Source organism: Dasypus novemcinctus, chromosome 4, assembly GCF_030445035.2.
Source record: "Dasypus novemcinctus isolate mDasNov1 chromosome 4, mDasNov1.1.hap2, whole genome shotgun sequence".
NCBI lineage: Eukaryota > Metazoa > Chordata > Mammalia > Cingulata > Dasypodidae > Dasypus > Dasypus novemcinctus.
Window position 1 is genome coordinate 32,016,370 of NC_080676.1, and position 20,087 is coordinate 32,036,456.

The following is a 20,087-nucleotide window of genomic DNA, read 5'->3' on the forward strand; positions in this document are numbered from 1 at the left end:
CCCACACTAATTTTTCTCCCCTACCATGTTTGTAACCCTTCTGTGATACAAAACATCTAAAAAAAATAAGGTCAACAAAATAACTGAATTAACAATAAAATGAAATGATAGTTTTAAAAATGACAAATAAGATACAAAAAATTATAAATAATTTGAAATAATAAAAAAATAAAATTAAAAATCAATTTTGGCATTATGTCTTTCATCACTATAAGATCGGTTGTCATGTATGTACAGTGACATATTTTTTCATTTATTCCCCCAGTGTCTTATTTTTTTCATTATGTTCAAAAAAGCTTTAGGTTACAGAAAAGTCATGTACAGAACAGAGGGGATTCCCATACACCCAACATTCTCCCCCCTTTCCCCTTTCCTCTATTAATAACATTTTACATGTGGATGGTACATTTGTTAAAATTGATGTACAAATATTAAAGCATTGCTACTAACCATGGTCAAGGGTATACATTATGGCTTACATTTTGAACCACACACTTTTATAAATTTTGATGAAATTTATCATGGTCTGTACCCATCATTGCAAGATCATTTAGAACAATTCCAATGCTTCCAAATACCTCGTGTTCCATCTCTTCTATTCCTCTGTCCACCTCCCCTTGGAACCCACAGCAACCAACAAGCTTCTCTCTTTGAAGAACAGAATTCATAGTTACTTGCAACAACACTAAGGGCTTGACATACTGGCCTGCTTTCCCTTATTAGGCACTGCCTATGCTCTTGAAAGACTTCCACCCCTCTATTTGAAAACATAGCAGGACTCCCCAGGATTGGAGTCCAACAACTTCCCATTCATTTTATGGTTCTCTATCCACTAATGCAACACACTATGACAGGATGAACCCTCACATAACTCCCTAGAAGTGTGCCCCAGGTGTGCCCTGTTCTGCATACCCCCCACATCTGGCACCCTAAACTGGTGGCCATATTTAAAAAAAAAACACCCTAAAACATTCCCAAAGTTGTAGTTTCAAACACTTATCTGCAAATCTCCAGAGTTCATCTGTTCCCTCCCCTGACCCAACCCCCAGTTCTATGGACAGTGCAAAACTCCCCACCCTACCTCCTTCATAGGCCAGCACTGCCCAACCCACTAGCATCATTGCACCACTGTCATGCCCATCCATTGTGCAACTTCACCCTTCCACCTTATCATAGATTTTGCCCATATTGGCATTGGCTCACAATCCTCTACTTCCTTTCTGTCTCTTGTAAACCTGTCTTTCATACTCTAGCTCTGAGTCTGCTCAGTTTGCTTAATTCATATCAGTGAGGTAATGTAATTTTTGTCCTTCAATGCCAGGCTTGTGTTGCTCAACATAAGGTTTTCAAGGTTCATCCAAGTTATCCCATGTTAGTACTGTTTTCTTTCTTATAGCTGAGTAATATTCCATTGTATGTATATACCAGAGTTTGCTTATCCATTCATCTGTTGATGGACATTTGAGTTGTTTCCAGCTTTTGACAATAGTGAATAATGCTGCTAGGAACATTGGTGTGCATATATGTGTTTGAGTCCCTGCTTTCAATTCTTCTGGGTCTATACCCAGTAGTGAGATTCCTGGCTCATATAGCAGTTCTATAGTTAGTTTCCTGAGGAAGCATCACTCTGCATTCCCAACAGCAGTGGATAAAGTTTCCCATTCTTCCACATTCTTTCCAACATTTGTAGTTCTCTGTTTTTTAAATAGTTGCCACTCTAATTGGTGTGATATCTCATTGTAGTTTTGATTTGCATTTCCTTAATAGTGAGTGATGTTGAGGATCTTTTCATGTGTTTTTAGCCATTTGCATTTCTTCCTTGGAGAAGTGTCTATTCAAATCACTTGCCCACTTTTAAAATGGGTTGCTTGTATTTTTTATTTTTGAGGTCTGGGATTTCTTTATATATGCTGGATTTAGGCCCCTATCAGATATATGGTTACCAAATATTTTCTCCCATTGAGTAGGCTGCCTTTTCACTTTTTTTGGCAAACTCCTTCCAGGTGCAAAAGTTTTAATTTTGAAGAGGTCCCATTTATCTATTTTTTCTTTGTTGCTCATGCTTTGGGTGTAAAGTTCATGAAACTATTTCCTAATACAAAATCCTGTCGATGCTTCCCTCAAGTATCTTCTAAGATCTTTATGTCTTGACTCTTATATTTAGATCTTTGATTCATCTTGGATTGATTTTTATATAATGTGTGAGAAGGTGTTCTTCTCTCAATCTTTTGGATATGGATGTTGAGTTCTCCAAACACCATTTGTTGAAGAGGCCATTCTTTCCCAATTGAGTGGGCTTGGTGGCCTTGTTGAATATGTTTACCATATATATGAGGATCTATATCAGAACCCTCAATTCAGTTCCATTTGTCAGTGTGTCTTTCTTTGTGCCAATACCTTGTAGTTTTTTAAAAAAAGATTTATTTATTTAATTTATTTTACTTATTTCTCTTCCCAACCCTCCTGCTTTCTACTCTCTGTGTCCCTTTGCTGTGTGTTCTTCTGTGTCCACTTACAGTTTTGTCAGTGGCTGCATCAGCTCTCCGTGTGTTCAGTGTCACTCCTGGGCAGGCTGCCCTTTTCCCATGTGGGGTGGCTCTCCTTGCGGGGGTGCACTCCATGCACATGGGGCTCCCCTAGGCAGGGGACACCCCTGCTTGGCATGCTACTCCTTGTGCACATCAGCACTGTGCATGACCCAGCTCACCACACAGGCCAGGAGGCCCTGGGTTTGAACCCTGGACCTTGTATGTGGTAGGCAGATGCTCTATCAGTTGAGCCAAATCTGCTTCCCAATACCATACAGTTTTGACCACTGTAGCTGGTAGTATGATTTAAAGTCAGGTAGCATGAGTCCTCCAATTTTGTTTTTCTTTTTCAATATGTCTTTGGCTATTCAGGGCCCCTTGCCATTCCAAATAAACTTCATAGTTAGCTTTTCCAATTCAGTAAAAATGTTATGGTAATTTTTTTTTGGAATTGCATTAATCTGTAAATCAATCTGAGTAAGATAGATATCTTAATGATGCTTAGTCTTCCTATCCATGAACAGGGAATATTCTTCCATTTATTTAGGTCTTCTGTGATTTCCTTTAATGGTGTTGTTTAGTTTTCTTAGTTCATTCATTTATGTCTTTAGTTAAATTTATTCCTTGGTATTTGACTCTTTTAGTTGCTATTGTAAATGGGATTTTTTTTTTTCTTGATTTCCTCCTTAGATTGCTTATTATTGGTGTACAGAAATGCTACTGATTTTTGCGCATTAATCTTACAACCTGTCATTTTACTGAACTCATTTATGAGCTCTAGAAGCTTTGTTGTAGATGTCTAAGGGCTTTTGAGGTATAGGATCATGTCATCTGCAATATGAAGTTTTTACTTCTTCCTTTCCAATTTTAATGTCTTTTGTATATTTTTCTTGCCAAACTGCTTCAGCAAGTACTTCTAAAAAATGTTAATTAAAATGGTGACATTGAGCACCCTTGTCATGTTCCAGATCTTAGAGGGAAGGCTTTTAGGATTTCACATTGACATATGATGTTAGTTGTGGGCTCTCATATGTACCCTATATCTAGTTGAGGAAGTTTACTTCTATTCCTATCTTCTGAAGTGTTTTCATCAGGAAAGGGTGCTGTATTTTGTTGAATGCTTTTTCTGTATTTATAGATACATCATGTAATTTTTTTCTTTTGATCTGTTTATGTGGTGTATAACATTAATTGATATTCTTATGTTGGGCCATCCTAGCACATCAGGGATGAAACCCACTTGGTCATGGTGTATAATTCATTTGATGTATTGTTGAATACAATGAGCAAGTATTTTATTGAGGATCTTAGCATCTAGGTTCATTAGAGAGATAGGCCTATAGTTTTCCTTTCTTGTGGTGTCTTTGTTTGACTTTGGTATTAGGGTGATGTTGGCACCATAGAATGAGTTAGGTAATGTTCCCTCTACTTCTACTTTTTGGAAGAGTTTAAGCAGGATTGGTGTTAGTTCTTTCTGTAATGTTTGGTATAATTCACCTGTGAAACTGTCTCATCCTGGGCTCTTCTTAGTTGGGAGATTTTTGATGACTAATTCAATTTCATTACTTGTGATTGGTCTGTTGAGTTTATCAATTTGTTCTTTTGACAATGTAAGCTGCTTGTGTGTTTCTAGGAATTTGTCCATTTCCTCTAAATTATCCATTTTGTTGGCATACAATTTTTCAAAGTAATCTCTTATGATATTCTTTATTTCTGTGCAGTCTGTAGTGATATCCCCTTCCTCTTTTCTTATTTTATGTATTTGCATCTTATCTCTTTTTTTCTTTGTTAGTTTAGGTAGAGGTTTGTCAATCTGATTAGTCTTCTCAAAGAACTGTCTTTTGATTTTGCTTATTTTTTCTAGTGCTTTCTTATTTTAATTTCTCTTAGCTTTGCTCTAATTTTTATTATTACTATTTCATTCTTTCTACCTGCTTTGGGGTTAGTTTATTGTTCTTTTCCTAAATCTTCCAGGTATAGAGTTAGGCCCTTGATTTTAGTTCTTTCTTCTTCTTTTAAAAGATTTATTTATTTATCACCCCACCACCACTTGTACTTGCTGTCTGCTCTCTGTGTCCATTCACTGTGTGTTCTCCCATGTCTGCTTGTCTTCTCTTCTCATCTTCTCTTTAGGAGCACTGGAAACCAATCCCAGGACCTTCTGATGTGGAAGAGAGGCACTTAATCACCCAAGCCACCTCAGTTCCCTGGTTTGTTGTGTCTTTCATTGTCTCTCCTTTGTGTCTCTTTTTGTTGCGTCTTCTTATTGCACCAGCATGTCTCCATGCCATGTGGGTCAGTCAGCTCTCTGTGCTGCATAGGCCAGCTTGTTTGCACCAGTAGGCCCTAGGAATCAAACATGGGACCCTCCATATGGTAGGCGAGAGCCCAATTGTTTGAGCCACATTTACTTCCCTTTCTTCTTTTTTAATATAAGTATTTATGGCTATGAATTTCCCTCTTCAGTGCAAGTTTTGCTGCATCCCAAGGTTTTCATTTACATTCATTTCAAGGTAGTTAGTGGTTTCTTTTGCAATTTCCTCCTTGACCCATTGATTGTCTAAGAACTTGTTGTTTAACTCCCGTATCTTTGTTTCTAATCTGCTTCTCCTCCCCTTAGTAATTTCCGGCTTCATTCTGTTGTGGTCAGAGAAATCACTTTGTATAATTTCAATCTTTCTGAATTCACTGAGAATTGTTCTGTGTCCTAGCATGTGGTCTATCCTGGAGAATAATCCATGTGTGCTCTAGAAGAAGAATGTATATTCTTCTGTATTTAGTTGTAATGGTCTATATATGTCTACTAAGTTCAGATCCTCTAGTGTATTATTCAAGGTCTTTGTTTTTTTTATTGATTCTTTGTTGAGATGTTCTGTCTAATGGTGATAATGGTGTACTAAAGTCCCTCACTATAGTTGTAAAGGCATCTATTTTTTCCACTTAGTTTTTTTAATGTTTTCCTCATGTGTTTTGAGGTGCTCTGGTTAGGTGCATAAATGTTTATGATTGTTCTTTCCCTTTGATAGATTATCCCTTTTATTAATATATGTGACCTTCTTTGCCTCTTACAATAGTTTTGCATTTAAAGTTTATTTTGTCTACACCTACCGTTTTCGGTTGTTGCCTGCATGTAAAGTTGTTTTCCAACCAATCACTTTCAGCCTCCTTGCATCCCTGGGTCTAAGGTGAGATTCTTGTAGACAGCATATAAATGGTCACACTTCCTTTTCCATTCTGCCAATGTGTGTCTCTTGATTGGAGAGTTTAAGCTATTAACATTCAATATTATTACTGTCAAGGAATTACAGTTAACCATATTTTCTTTAGGTTTATTTATGCCATATGTTGTTTTTATTTCTCTTTTTATCTTTTTAGTTATTCTTACATTCTCCTCCAACTCTCTCTCTCTTATGTTTTCCTTTTAACCTGCAGAACTCCCTTTAGTATTCCTTGAAAGGCAGGTTTTTATTGACAAACTCTCTTAATATTGTTTATCTATGAATATTTCGAACTCTTCCTCATTTTTGAATGCCAGCTTTGCTCGATAGAGAATTCTTGGCTGGAAGTTTTCTCTTTTAGCACCTTAACTATGTCATACCACTGCCTTCTTGGTTTCATATGAGAAATCAGCACTTAGTCTTATCAAGTTTTCCTTATACATGATGGATCTCTTTTCTCTTGCTGCTTTCAGTACTCTCTATTTGTCTTGAGCATTGGGAATTTGACTAGTGTATGTCTTGGGGTAGACCTTTTAGGATTTATACTGTTGGGTGTGTTGTGCTTCCTGGACATGTATGACCACTTCCCTCAATAGGGTTGGGAAATTTTCAGCCATTATTTCCTCTAACACTCCTTCTGCCCCCTTTCCCCTCCCTTCTCCCTCTGGGATGCCTATAATGTGTATGTTTGTGTGTTTCATGTTGTCATTCAAGTCCCTAAGTCCTTGTTGGAATTTTCTATCTTTTTATCTATCTGTTCTATCTGTATGATTTCAGATATACTGTCTTCCACATCACTAATTCTTTCTCCTGCCTGTTCAAATCTGCTGTTATGTGCTTCCAGTGTATTTTTGCTTTTTTGCATTGTGCCATTCATCACCATCATATATATTATCTTTTTATGCATGTTTACAATTCCTTCTGCTTGTTCTCCCAGTGTCTTCTTAATATCCTTAATCTTTTCCCTCACTTCATTTAAGTAGGTTCATGATATTTGTTTGGACATCTGTGATTAGTTGTTCCATATTCTGCATCTCCTTCCATTTTTTAGTTTGCTGGGTTAAGTCTTCCTGTTTCTTAGTATGACTTGTAATTTTTTGTTGGTGTCTAAGCATCTGTTTATCTTGATGGGCATTTCGGTTTGTTATCTTCTCTTTCTACTCTAGGGTTTTATTTTGCTGTTGCTTTTAAGTGTATGGTAAGATTTCGCTTTGACACTTCATTCTTCTTATTCTATTTCCTTATGTTGTTTATTTCCCTTGGAAAAAAACTAGGATGAGAGAAAAGAAAAGAGATAAGAAGAGAAAAAGTATAATAGTAATAATAATAAAAAAAGGTAGGAGAGGACTGTACAAGACCAAGGAAAATAAATAATTAACATGGGTAAAAAAAATCTTAAGATATATATAGGAATAAGAATAAAAAAGTGGACTAGGAAAAATGAAATGAGAAACAAAATAGTGAAAAATATATGGAATGAGTTAAAAGGCCAGAATGATGAAAAGAGGGGAAAAGAAAAAGGAAAAAAGAAAAAAAAGTAAAAAAAAGAAAATACAAGGAAAAAAGAGTAAGAGAAATAAAAAGAAAACTTTGAAAATGAAACAAAAAGGTGGAATGAAAGAAAACAACAGAAAAGAGAAAATAGAAAAATAAATGAAAGAAAAATAAGGTAGGTAGAAAAAATCAGTAAAAGAAATGAAAAAAAGGGAAGGGAAACAAAGAAAGGGACAAACAATAAGCAAAACAACAGCACCTAAAAATATAAAAATTGACCAAAAAAACCCACAACAACAACAACAAGAAAAAACAGGCTTCCCTCGTAGGCCCCTAAGGAGCTTCTCTGGCTACTGGTGTTCAATCACCCTGCAACTTGCCCTCTGCAGGTGTTGTACATGGTTTTAGTGAGTATTGTAAGGTATCAGCTGGATGCCTGAAAACCCTGTAGATCACTCTCTTGACCTCTTCTCTAAGTAGACCCAGAGATCAAACCAGGGGCCTTGTACATGCAAGACAGGAATCCCTCCACTGAGTTAAAATGTCTCATTAGGTTAATTAGGCTTTAGAAAGCTATCTACACCCTTTCTCCCAGGCATTTTACACTTCTACAGTTTGCTAGACTCCTGCTGGTTAGGTGCCTATCCACACCCCCTCTCTAATCTAGTTCCTGTCTCTCCCAGGGTGGCTGGGTGTGATAGCCTGCCTGAGCAGACCCCTTCTCCCCTCTCCTTGATGGGTCAGCATCCCTTCCCAGATTCAAAGAGGGCTCAGCTTTTCAAATTCACCACAGAGAAACCATTTTCCACCCTCTGTCAGACTTCTTTTCCTCCCAGGGAATGCCCCCTCCCAAGTTTGTTGGCAACAGTGAGCCAGGGACTCCACTAAGGCTATTGCCCTGAGGTTGGGATATATGTGCCATTTCCAGCCACAGGGGTGAGCAACTCATGGTTTTCCTTTGGCTTCTTTATCTTTACAGTACCCTCTTATATGACTCAGAGCATGTTCCCATTCTCTATATATCTTTAGCAGCTCCTTTAGATAGGTGCCTGCCTTCTCTCCACTTTTTTTTTTTTGTGTGAGAGGGTCAAATTCTGCCTACCTACATCAGCACCATTTTCCCAGAACTCCTGAGTTGATTCTCACATAGGGAGGGAGAGAGGGGTTCTCTTTCATTTTTTGGTTATGGATATCCAGTCCTCACAGCACCATTTGCTGAAGACTCTGTTTTGTCCCATTAACATGGTTTTGGTAGATTTGTTGAAAACCAATTGACCATAGAGGTGAGGGTTTATTTATAGACACTCAGTTTTAGTTGACTGATTGATGTATCTATCTTTATGCCAATACCATGTTGTTTTGATCACTGTAGCTTTGTAATGTTTTGATGTCAGGCAGTGAAATTTCTCCCACATCACTGTTCTTTTTAAGAATGCTTTTGGCTATTCAGATATACTTTCTCTTCCAGATGAATTTGGTAACTGCCTTTTCTATTTCTGTCAGCAGACTGTTGGAATTTTGATTGGTATTGCATTGAATCTATAAATCAATTTGGGTAAGAATGACATCTTCATGGTGTTTAGCCTTCCAATCCATGAACATGGAATATTTTCCCAATTTTTAGGTCTCCTTTGATTTCTTTCAGCATTGTTTTATAATTTTCTGCATCTAGGTCCTGTACTTTACTGGCTAAATTGAATCCTAGGTATTTTAGTCTTTTTGTGGTTATTGTAAGTGGAATTTCCCCCAATTTCCTCTTCAGATTTTTCACTACCAGTGTAGAGGAATATTACTGACTTTTGCATGTTGATCTTGAATACTGTCACTTTGCTGAGTTCATTTTATTAGCTCAAGTAGCCTTGTTATAGACATTTCAGAATTTTTAAAATATGAGATCATGCCATCTACAAATGGTGGGAGTTTTACTTCTGCTTTTCCTATTGGATGCCTTTCATTTATTTTTTCTTGTCTAATTGCTCTAGCTAGAATATCTAGCACAAACTTGAATAACAATGGTGATTGTAAGCATCCTTGTCTTGTTCTTGATGGTAGAGGGAATGCTTTCAACCTTTTCCAATTGGGTATGATGTTGGCTGTGGGTTTTTCGTATATGCCTTTTATCATATTAGGGAATTTTTTTCTATTCCTATCTTTCAAAGAGTTTTTATCAAGAAAGGATGCAGGATTTTATAGAATACTTTTTCTGCACTGATCAAGGTGATCATGTGTTTTGTTTTGTTTTTTCCCTTTAACTTGTTAATGTAGTGTATTATGTTAATTGGTTTTCTTATGTTGAACCACCATTGCATACCAGGAATAAATCCCACTTGGTCATGATGTATAAGTCTTTTGATATGCTGTTGTATTCTATTTGCAAGTATTTTATTGAGAATTTTTGCATTTATGTTCATTGGAGAGATTGGTTTGTAAATTTATTTTCTTGTAGTGTATTTATCTGGCTTTGGTATTAGGGTGATCTTGGCTTCATAAAATGTATTGGGTAATTTTCCCTTCTCTTCAAATTTTTGGAAGAGTTTAAACAGATTTGGTGCTAATTCTTGGTAGAATTCACCTGTGAAGTCATCTGGTTTTGGACTTTACTTTGTTGGGAAATTTTTGATGACTAATTCAATCTCTTTAAATGTGATTGGTTTGTTAAGTTCTTCTATTTCTTATAGCATCAGTGTAGGTTGTGTATTTCTAGGAATTTGTCCTAGAAACATCTAGGTTGTCTAGTTGGCATACATTTTCTCATAATATATCCTCTTATAATACTTTCTATTTCTGCGGGGTCAGTTGTAATTTCTCCATTTCATTTCTAATTTTATTTATTTGCATCTTCTCTCTTTATGTTTGTTAGTTTAACTAAGTATTTGTCAAATTTATTGACTTCTCAAAGAACCAACTTCTCTTTTGGTTTTATTGATTTTCTTTCTTTCTTTTTTTGTCCTCAATTTAATTTATTTGTGCTCTAATCTTTATTTCTCTCCTTCTGCTTTCTTTGGGAATGGTTTGCTGTTCTTTTTATAGTTTATCCAGTTGTTCAGTTAGATATTTGATTTTAGCTCTTCTTTTTAAAATATAGATGTTAGGGCTATAAATTTCCTTCTGCCTTCACTGTTCCCCATAAGTTTGATAAGTTGTGTTCTTGTTTTGCATTCGTCTCAATGTATTTACAAGTTTCACTTACAATTTCTTCTTTTGACTCACTGATTATTTAGGAGTGTGTTGTTCAGCCACATATATATGTGAATATACCTCTTCCTGTCTATTATCGATTTTCAGTTTCATTCCATTATGATATGAGAAAGTGCTTTGTATAATTTAAATCTTTTATATTTATTGAGAACTGCATCATGACCTAACCTTGTTGTCTATCCTGGAGAAAGGTTCATAAACAGTTGAGAAGAATGCATAATCTACTGAGGTTGGGTGCAACACTCTTTATATGTTTGTTAGGTCTAGCCTGCTTATCACATTGTTGAAGTTCCCTATTTCTTTGTTGGTTTTCTGTGTAGTTGTTCTAACTAATGATGTGAGTGTGTGTTGAAGTCTCCAACTCTTATGGTAGAAAAATATCTATTTCTCCCTTCAATTTTGTGAGAGTTTGTCTCATGTATTTTGATGCAACCTGGTTAGGTGCACAGATATTTATCACTGTATTTCTTCCTGGTGGATTGTCCCCTTTATTAATATATAATGGCCTTCTGTACCTCTTATAACTTTTTTCCATCTAAAGTCTGGTTTGTCCAATATTACCCCTGCTCTTTTACCAACCTTTCACTCTCAGCCAGTTTGTATCCCTGGATATAAGGTGAGTCTCTTGTAAGCAGCATGTGCATGGTTTATGTTCTTTTATCCATTCTGTTCAACCTGTATCTTTTGATTGGGGAGCTTAAGCCACTCACATTCAATGATTACTGGAAATGCATTATTAACTTCCACCACTTTATTCTTTGGTTTTCATGTCATATCTTATTTTTGTCTTTCTTTTTACTCTTTCAGTTAGCCTTTCTACTATCTTTCTTCTAAACTTTCCTCCAAGTCTCTCTCTCCTGTCTTTTTCTTTCAACCTATAAGGCTTCCTTTAGTATTTCCAGCAAAGTTGGATTATTTTTTATGAATTCTCTTATTTTCTGTTTGTTTGTGAATATTTTAAACTCATATTTGAAGGACAATTTTGCAGATAAAGATTCTCCACTGGCAGTTTTTCTCTTTTCAGTATCCTAATTATATCATACCACTGTCTTCTCACTTCCATGGTTTCTGGGAAGAAATCCACACTGAGTCTTACTGGGGGTTCATTATATGTGACTGTTTGCTTCTCCCTTGCTGCTCTCAGATTTTTCTTTTTATCTTTGACATTTGACATTCTAAGTAGTAAGTGTTGGAGTAGGTCTATTTGCATTTATTTGGCTTGGGGAATGCTGTTCTTCTGGGACATGTAATTTCATTTCTTTCATGAGAGTTGAGAAATTTTCAGCAACTATTTCCTCAAATACTCTTTTTGCCCCCTTTCCTTTTATTCTCCTTCTAGAACTCCCATGACACATATGTTGTTGCATTTCATGTTATCATTCAACTCCCTGAGCCCCTGCTCAATTTTTTTCATTCTTTTCTCTCTGTGTTCTTTTCTCTTTTCTATGTCAAATGTTCTGTCTTCTTTATCACTTTTTTTCTTGTATCATTTAGAGTCCGCTGTTTTATGCCTCTAATATGTTTTTTTTATCTACCTATTGTGTCTTTCATTCCATGAGTTCTGTTACTTTTCTACTTAGGTTTCCAAATTCTTCTTTATGCTAACTCAGTGTCTTCTTTATGTCCTTTATCTATTTAGCTATACTCTCTTTCAAATCATTAATTTGATTTTGGAAGTTTGTGTGCATCTCGTTAGTTTGTTGTCTCAAATCCTGTGTATCTTTTGGGGTTTTGATGTATTACTTTTCTTGGATCATTTGTCCTATTTTCTTAGTATGGCTTAATTTTGCTGCTGTCTAGGCATCTGATTAAGATGGTGAGATTACTCAGATGCTCAGTTTCTCTCTCTTTCATAGGGATTTAGTGACAGAAAGCTGTGTATACTGCTGTTCTTTTATTCTTGTTTCAAGTTGTTCTGGGTCTTTAGGATTGTCCCTGTTAGTTGCTCAAATCTAGGCCCTGGACCCAGTAATGCTTTGTAGACCCCTTTCCCAGAGGCTTGGAGAGGGAGGTTGTAAAGGCCATAAAAAGCCTCTCTTATTTACTTTTAATTTCCTCATGTGCCCATCCTTGGTCTGCCAGCAGATGGTGCTCTTTGGCAGTCCTCTCTGTTCAATGCCTGATCAGAGGATGTTTGTTCCAACTCATATTGAATCAGTGTGATCTTGTCTAACTGCTCTAGCTAGAATTTCTAGCACAATGTTGAATAACAGTGGTGACAGTGAACCTTTTTTTCTTATTTTAGATATTAGAGGGTAAACTTTCAGTCTTTTACTATTTAGTACTATTGTTGTAGAATTTGAGAGTGGTTCAATTATTTGTGTATAGAGAGGCCAGGACTCAAGAATGATTTTGAGAAGGAAAAATGGTTTATTGGCAGCTGGCCAGACTCAGGAGTTTTCTGTTTCAATCCCGAGCCCAGAACAAGACTTTCAAATTTCTTTTATACAGAGAGGGAAGGTTAAATGGTCCCTTTGTTGCAGTTCTCAATAGGCTTGAATTAGCAAATATATCTTCTGCATCTTAGGTAAAATTTAGCATGGACTTCATACATTCTAGACAAGCTTTTAGCATATTTTGTTTGCATTTCCCCTAAAAAATACTTAACGTTTATAGACCTTGCATTGTTAAACTGTTTCCTGGGACTGGAGTTGTTGCCATTGTTACCAAGGGCAGGACTGCATCCTCTTACCTTTCCACACCCACAAGTCACAGACAGCTTAGGTTATCACTGAAGAGACAAAGAGCCTCCCACCCATAGCCCACATCACTATGTTAAACTGTGGGTTTTTCATATATGTCCTTCATCATGTTTAGGATGTTTCCTTCTATTCCTATTTTTCAAAGAGTTTTTTATCAAGAAAGAATGCTGGATTTTGTCAACTGTCTTTTTTCTTCAATTGAGAAGATCATGTGTTTTTTCCCTTTTGTTTTGTTAATGTGGTGTATTTGCATTGATTGATTTTCTTTGCATTGAACAACCTTTGCATACCTGGGTAAAACCCACTTAATCATGGTGAACAATTCTTTTAAATTGCTATTGCATTTGATTTGCTAGTATTTTGTTGAGGATTTTTACTTTGATATTCATAAGAGATATTGGTTTATAATTTTTTTTTCTTATAGTATCATCATCTGGTTTTGGTATTAGGGTTATTTTTGGTCCCATAGAATGAATTAGGTAGTGTTCCCTCTTGTTCAATTTTTTGAAAGTGTTTGACCTGGATTGGTATTAATTCTTCTTGGAATGATTGGTAGAATTCACCCATCATGGGCTTTTCTTTGTTGGGAGGTTTTTGATGACTGAATCAATCTCTTTATTTGTAATTAGTCTGTTGAGTCTTCAGTTTTTTCTAGCATCATTGCACATTGTTTGTATAATTCCAGGAATTTGATCATGTCATGTAAGTTTCTAATTTGTTGGCATCCATATAAATTTGATGGTTAACTTTTCCATTTCTATGGTAAGATTGTTGGAATTTTTATTGGGAATGTATTGAATCTGTAAATTACTTAGTTTGAACTGACATCTTAAGAATATTTACTTTCTTAATCCATGAACATGAAATATACTTCCACTTACTTAGGTTATTTGATTTTTTTAAGCAATGTTTTGTAATTTTTCATGATATACCCTTTACATAATTGTTTAAATTTTTTACTAGTTATTTGATTCTTTTAGTTGTTATTGCAAATGGATTTTTTCCTTATTTCCTATTTGGTTGTTCATTATGAGTGTACAGAAACACTACTGATTTTTGCATGTTGATCTTGTACCTGCTACCTTGCTGAATTTGTTTCTTAACTCTACTAGCTTTGTTGTGGGTTTTTCAGGATTTTCTGTATAAAGGGTCATGACGTCTGAAAATAGGAAACATTTTACTTCTTTTCCAATTTTGGGTGACTTTTGTTTATTTTTCTTGCTTAATTGCTTTGAACTTTTAGTATAATGTTGAATAGCTGTGATAACAGTGGGCATCCTTGTCTTGTTTCTGCTTTTTTGAGTTAAACTTTCAGTATTTCACCACTGAGTAGGACATTACCTGTGAATTTATTATATATGCCCTTTATGAAGTTGAAGAATATTTCCTTCTATTCTTATTTTTCTAAGTGTTTATATCAAGAAGAGGTGTTGTATTTTGTCATACCCTTTATGCATCAATGGAAGTAAGTGTTTTTTCCTTTGTTTTTATTATTGTGGGACATTACATTGAATGATTTTCTTATGTTAAACCACCCTTGTATACCTGAAATAAATCATCTTGATCATGGCATATTATGTTTTCAATGTGCTGTTGCATTAGTTTTTCTAGTATTTTGTTGTGGTTTTTTGAATCTATATTCATAAGGCCTAGTGGTCCTTGTTTTGTATGGTTGCGATATCTTTATTGGGCATTGGTAAAAGGGTGATGTTGGTCGCATCAAATGAGTTAGGGAGAATTCTCTCCTTTTCAATTTTTTTGAAAAGTTAGAGTAAAATTGGTATTAGTTCTTTTCAAAATGTTAGGTAAAATTCACTAGTGCAGCTCTCTGTTCCTGTGATTTTCTTTGTTAGGAGGGTTTTCATCACTCAATCCCTTTATTTATTATTGGCTTGTTGATATCTTCTGTAGCTTCTTGAATTAGTGTATGTAGTTTTGTGTTTTTCTAGGAATTCATGTTTTGTCTAGGTTATCTAACTTGGTGGCATAGTGTTTTTCAGAGTATCCTCCTGTAATCCTTTTTATTTCTGTGAGGGTGATAGTAATGTCTCCTTTCATTTCTGATTTCAGTTATTTTCATCCTTTCTCTTTTTTCCTTTGCCAGTCAGCTAAAGGTTTGTCAGTTTTGTTGACCTTTCAAAGAACAAACTTTGTTTCATTGATTCTCTCTGTTGTTTTTTTAACTCTCTATTTCATTTATCTGTGTTCTCATCTTTGTTATTTCCTTCCTTCCTTTCTCTTTGGGTTTAATTGCTTTCTTTTACTAGAGCCTCTGGTTCTGAGGTTAAATCTCTGATTTGAGCTTTTCTTCTATTTTAATGTGAGCATTTAAATTTCCTTCTCAGTTCTATGTTGCTGTATGCCATATGTTTTTGTATGCTCTGTTTTCATTTTCATTTGCCTCAAGATATTTTCTAATTTCCTTTGTGATTTCTTTTTGACCCATTGGTTGTTTAGGAGTATGTTGTTTAACTCCTACATATTTATGATTTTCCAGACTTACTCTATTATTGATTTATAGCTTCATTCCATTGTGGTTAGAGAAGATACATTGTATGATTTCTATAATTTACATTTTGGAGACATGTTTTGTGATATAACATATGGTCTCTCTTGGAGAATGACCCATGTGCCCTAGAGAAGAATGTGTATTCTGCTGCTGTTGGGAAAGTGTTCTAGATATGTCTCTCAGGTCATTTGTTTATTTATTTATATATATATATTTATTTATGTTCATTAAATATTTTAATAAACATCATTTAGAAGTGCTACAACAAGGAAGCTTATTTTATTAGTATACTGCTGTATTCTTTCAGTTTTGCACCGGACTTCAAAACTTTTTGCTTTGTTCAGTAAGGTGCAAATGGATTTTTTTTGATCCACAAGTCTCTTCAGGTGCTTCAACAACTCTACAGCTGCACCAAACTTTTTTCCTCTCTCTTTTTTTAAAATGTTACATTCAAAAAGTATTAGAGATCCCCATATACGCCCCACCCCCCTCACCTCACTCCTCCCACATCAACAACCTCTTTCATCACCATGGGATATCCATTGCATTTGGTGAATACATTTTGGAGCACTGCTGCACCACATGGATAATGGTTTATGTTGTAGTTTACACTCTCCCCCAGACCTCCTAGTGGGCCATGGCAGGACATACAATGTCCAGCATCTGTCCCTGTAGTACCACCCAGGACAACTCGAAGTCCTGAAAATATCCCCACATCATATCTCTTCTTCCCTCTCCCTATCCTCAGCAGCTACTGTGGCAACTTTTTCCACATCAATGCTACAATTTCTTCCATTACTAATCACAATAGTCCCATAGTAGAATATCAGTAAGTCCACTCTAATCCATACTCTATTCCTCCATCTTGTGGACCCTGGAATGGTTATGTTTATTTGTTTATTGTATCATTTAAGTCCTTTATTTCCTTATTGATCCTCTGTCAAGATGTTCTGTATGCTTTTTGAAAGGGGTGTATTGAAGTCTTCTACTATTACTGTATAACTGTATAGTTCTCCCTTAAAATCTGTCAATATTTGCTTCATATATTTGGAGCATATAATTCTTTCGTCTTCTTTTTGAAGTGAACCCTTTGTTAATATACAGTGATATTCTTTGTTCCTCATAACACTTTTGATTTAAAGTCTATTTTATTTGATATCAGTGTAGGTACTCAGCTCTCTTTTAGTTGCTATTTACATGGTATATATTTTCCCATTCTTTCACTTTCAACCTTCTTGTGTCTTTGACTGTAAGGTGAGTCATTTATAAATAGCATATAGTTGGGTCATGCTATTTTTTTTTAATGCATTCTGCCAATCTCTGCCTTTTGACTGGATAGTTTACTCTACATACAATTTAAAATGCAGGACTTCCTTCTGCCACTTTTCAATTTTTGTCTTAATATGTTCATGGTGGTTTGAAGTTTCATGTACATCAGGAAAACATGTTCTTAATCAATTCTTGTGGTATGAACCCATTGTTGGTAGGATCTTTTGAAGAGGTTTCATCAGTTAAGGCATCACCCACCTCAATCAGGATGGGTCTTTATCCTATTAATGGAGTCCTTTATAAGCAGAACGAAATTCAGACAGATAGAAAATCACAAGAAGCCAGAAGGTAAACATCAGTGGAACCCAGAAGAGAAGGGAGAGACCAGGAGACACTGCCATGTGCCTTGTAATATGACAAACTAAAGGACAAGGAACACTAGATCCCAGAATGCAACAGTCTTTGGAGAGAAAGTATCACCTTGATGATGACTTGATTTGGACTTTTTTCCCAGTCTCAAACTATGAAAGTATAAATTCCAATTATTTAACCCTAATTATTTCATGGTATTTGCTTGAGCAACCTAGGAAACTAAAACAATGTCCTACACTTTTTTGGCTCTCAATTATTTTGTTTATGCTATTTTCATATTTATTTGATTTTTCATAGTGTACCATTTGAGTCCCTTCACATTTCCTTTTATATATATATATTTTTAGATGTTTTCTTTGTGGTTATCATGGGGCTTAAATTAACATCTTAAATCTATAGTATCATGTTTGATTGGATAGCCAATTAACTTCAATGACAACCACAAACACTTTCCTTATAACTTTCCTTTCCTGCATTTCTTGTTTTACTTGTTACAGATTATATCTTTATGCCCTGTACGTCCAAAATCATTGACTTATCATTACTTTTTATGCATTTGCATTTTAGAACTCTTACAATAAAATAGTTTATAATTACCCATTTGATTACTTTTACTGGAAGTCTTTTTTTAATTGATGCTGCTTTGATCCACAGTTTTGCATCCTTTCCTTTCAGTCTGAAATTCTTCCTTGAGTATTGCATTGAAGGTCTAGTCAAGTGGTGATGAACTCCTCAGCTTTTGTTTATCTGGAATGTTTGAATCTCTCCTTCATTTTTGAAGGGATGTCCTGCTGGATATAAAATTTTTGATTGACAATTATTTTCTTTCAACACTTTTTAACTTGAACCTACTGATGAGAATTCCATACTCAATCAATTGGAATTACCCTGTATATAACATATTGTTTTTTCTTGCAACTTTCAGGACTCTCTCCTTGTCGTTGGCATTTTACAATTTGACTAGTATGTGTCTAGGCATGGTTCTTTTAAAATTTATTCTCTTTGATTTTTCCTGGGCTTCTTGAATGTGTATATTCATGTCTTTCATTAAATTCAGGAAGCTTTCTGCCTTTATTTCTTTGAATTCTTTCTGCCCCTTTCTTCTCCTTCTAGGACTCCCATAATGCATGTATTGGTAAGTTTGATGGTGTCCCACAGGTCTCTTAGACTCTGTTCACTTTTTTCCTTTCTTTTTTCTTTCTGCTTCTCAGCCTGAATCAGGCCATTTGTCTTGTCTTCAAGTTCACTGATTCTTTTGTCTGTCAACTCCAATCTGTTGTTGAAACTCTCTAGAAATTTTTCATTTCAGTTATTGCGATCTTGAACTATAGTCTTTTTATTTGGTTCCTTTTAAAATATCTATTTCTTTATTGAGCTTCTCATGTTGTTCATATGTCATTTTCCTGATATCCCTTAGTTCTTTCTCCAAGTTTTCCTTTATTTCTTGGAGCATATTGAGGAACATTAAAAAAAATTTTTTTTATTACAAAAGTTGTGAACTTACAAAACAATCGTGCACATGTGTAGAATTCTCATACAGTAACCCTTCACCAACACACCACATCATTGTGGAATATTTCTTACAATTATGAGATATTATCATCAGACTATAAGCACTAAATATGGTCCATAGGTTACACTTGGCATATTTTTCCATATCCCCTATTATTAATACAGTACATCTTTGGCATTGATGCAAGAATATTACAGTATTGGTATTAATTATAATCCATAGGTTACATTAATTGTATTTTCCTCACACTTCTCCACATTCCCACCACCCTGCAATAGTGAAATACATCCATTCTAATTCACAGAAAGACATTCTTGAATTTGTACTATTAGCCACAATTCTCATCCACCTCTGAGTTCACTGTTATTCAGTTCCTAGATTATTCTCTAGCTTTCTTTCAGTTGATATTTACATCCCTAGACTATTCTTTTCAGCCACAATCCCATTTATAAACCAACTACTACTCACTGTAATGTGTTACCATCAACTTTATCAATTTCCACATGTTTACAGTCATGTTAATTAAAAGTTCTACATACATTAGACGTCAGTACACTTTCACAGCCTTCCTCTCATTTCCTAATAACCTATACTCTAGGTTTTAACTTCATGAATTTATATTCCTATTTAGTTCATATTAATGAGACTATCCAATATTTGTCCTTTTTTCATCTGGCTTATTTCACTTAGATAATACCTTCAGGATTCATCCATGTTCTCATATGTGTCCCAATTTCATTTCTTCTTACTGAAGCACAGTATTCCATTGTATGTATATACCACATTTTGTTTTTCCTTTCATTGGTTGATGGAAATTTGGGTTGTTTCCATCTTTTGGCAATTGTGAATAATGCCACTATGAACATTGGTGTGCAGATTTTTGTTCATGTCACAGTTTTCAGTTCTTCTGGATATTTCTCAGTAGAGTAATTGCAGGATCATATGGTAGTTCTATGATTAGCTTCCTGAGGAACCATCAAACTGTCTTCAACAGATGCTACACCACTTTACAAGACCAACAGTGAAGGAGTCCTGAAGAACATTTTTAAAAAAAGCCTTTGTCTAGGGAAGCATATGTGGCTCAAGTGATTGGACTCCCATCTTCCATATGAGAGGTCCAGAGTTCAATTCCTGGGGCCTTTTAATGAAGGCAAACTGGCCTTCATGGTGAGCTGGCCCAAGCAAAGAACTGGCCCATGTGGGAGTGCTGGCCTGTGTGGCAAAACTGGCCCAAACAGAGAGCTGGGCCAAGTGGAGAGCTGGCACAGGAAGATGATGCAACAA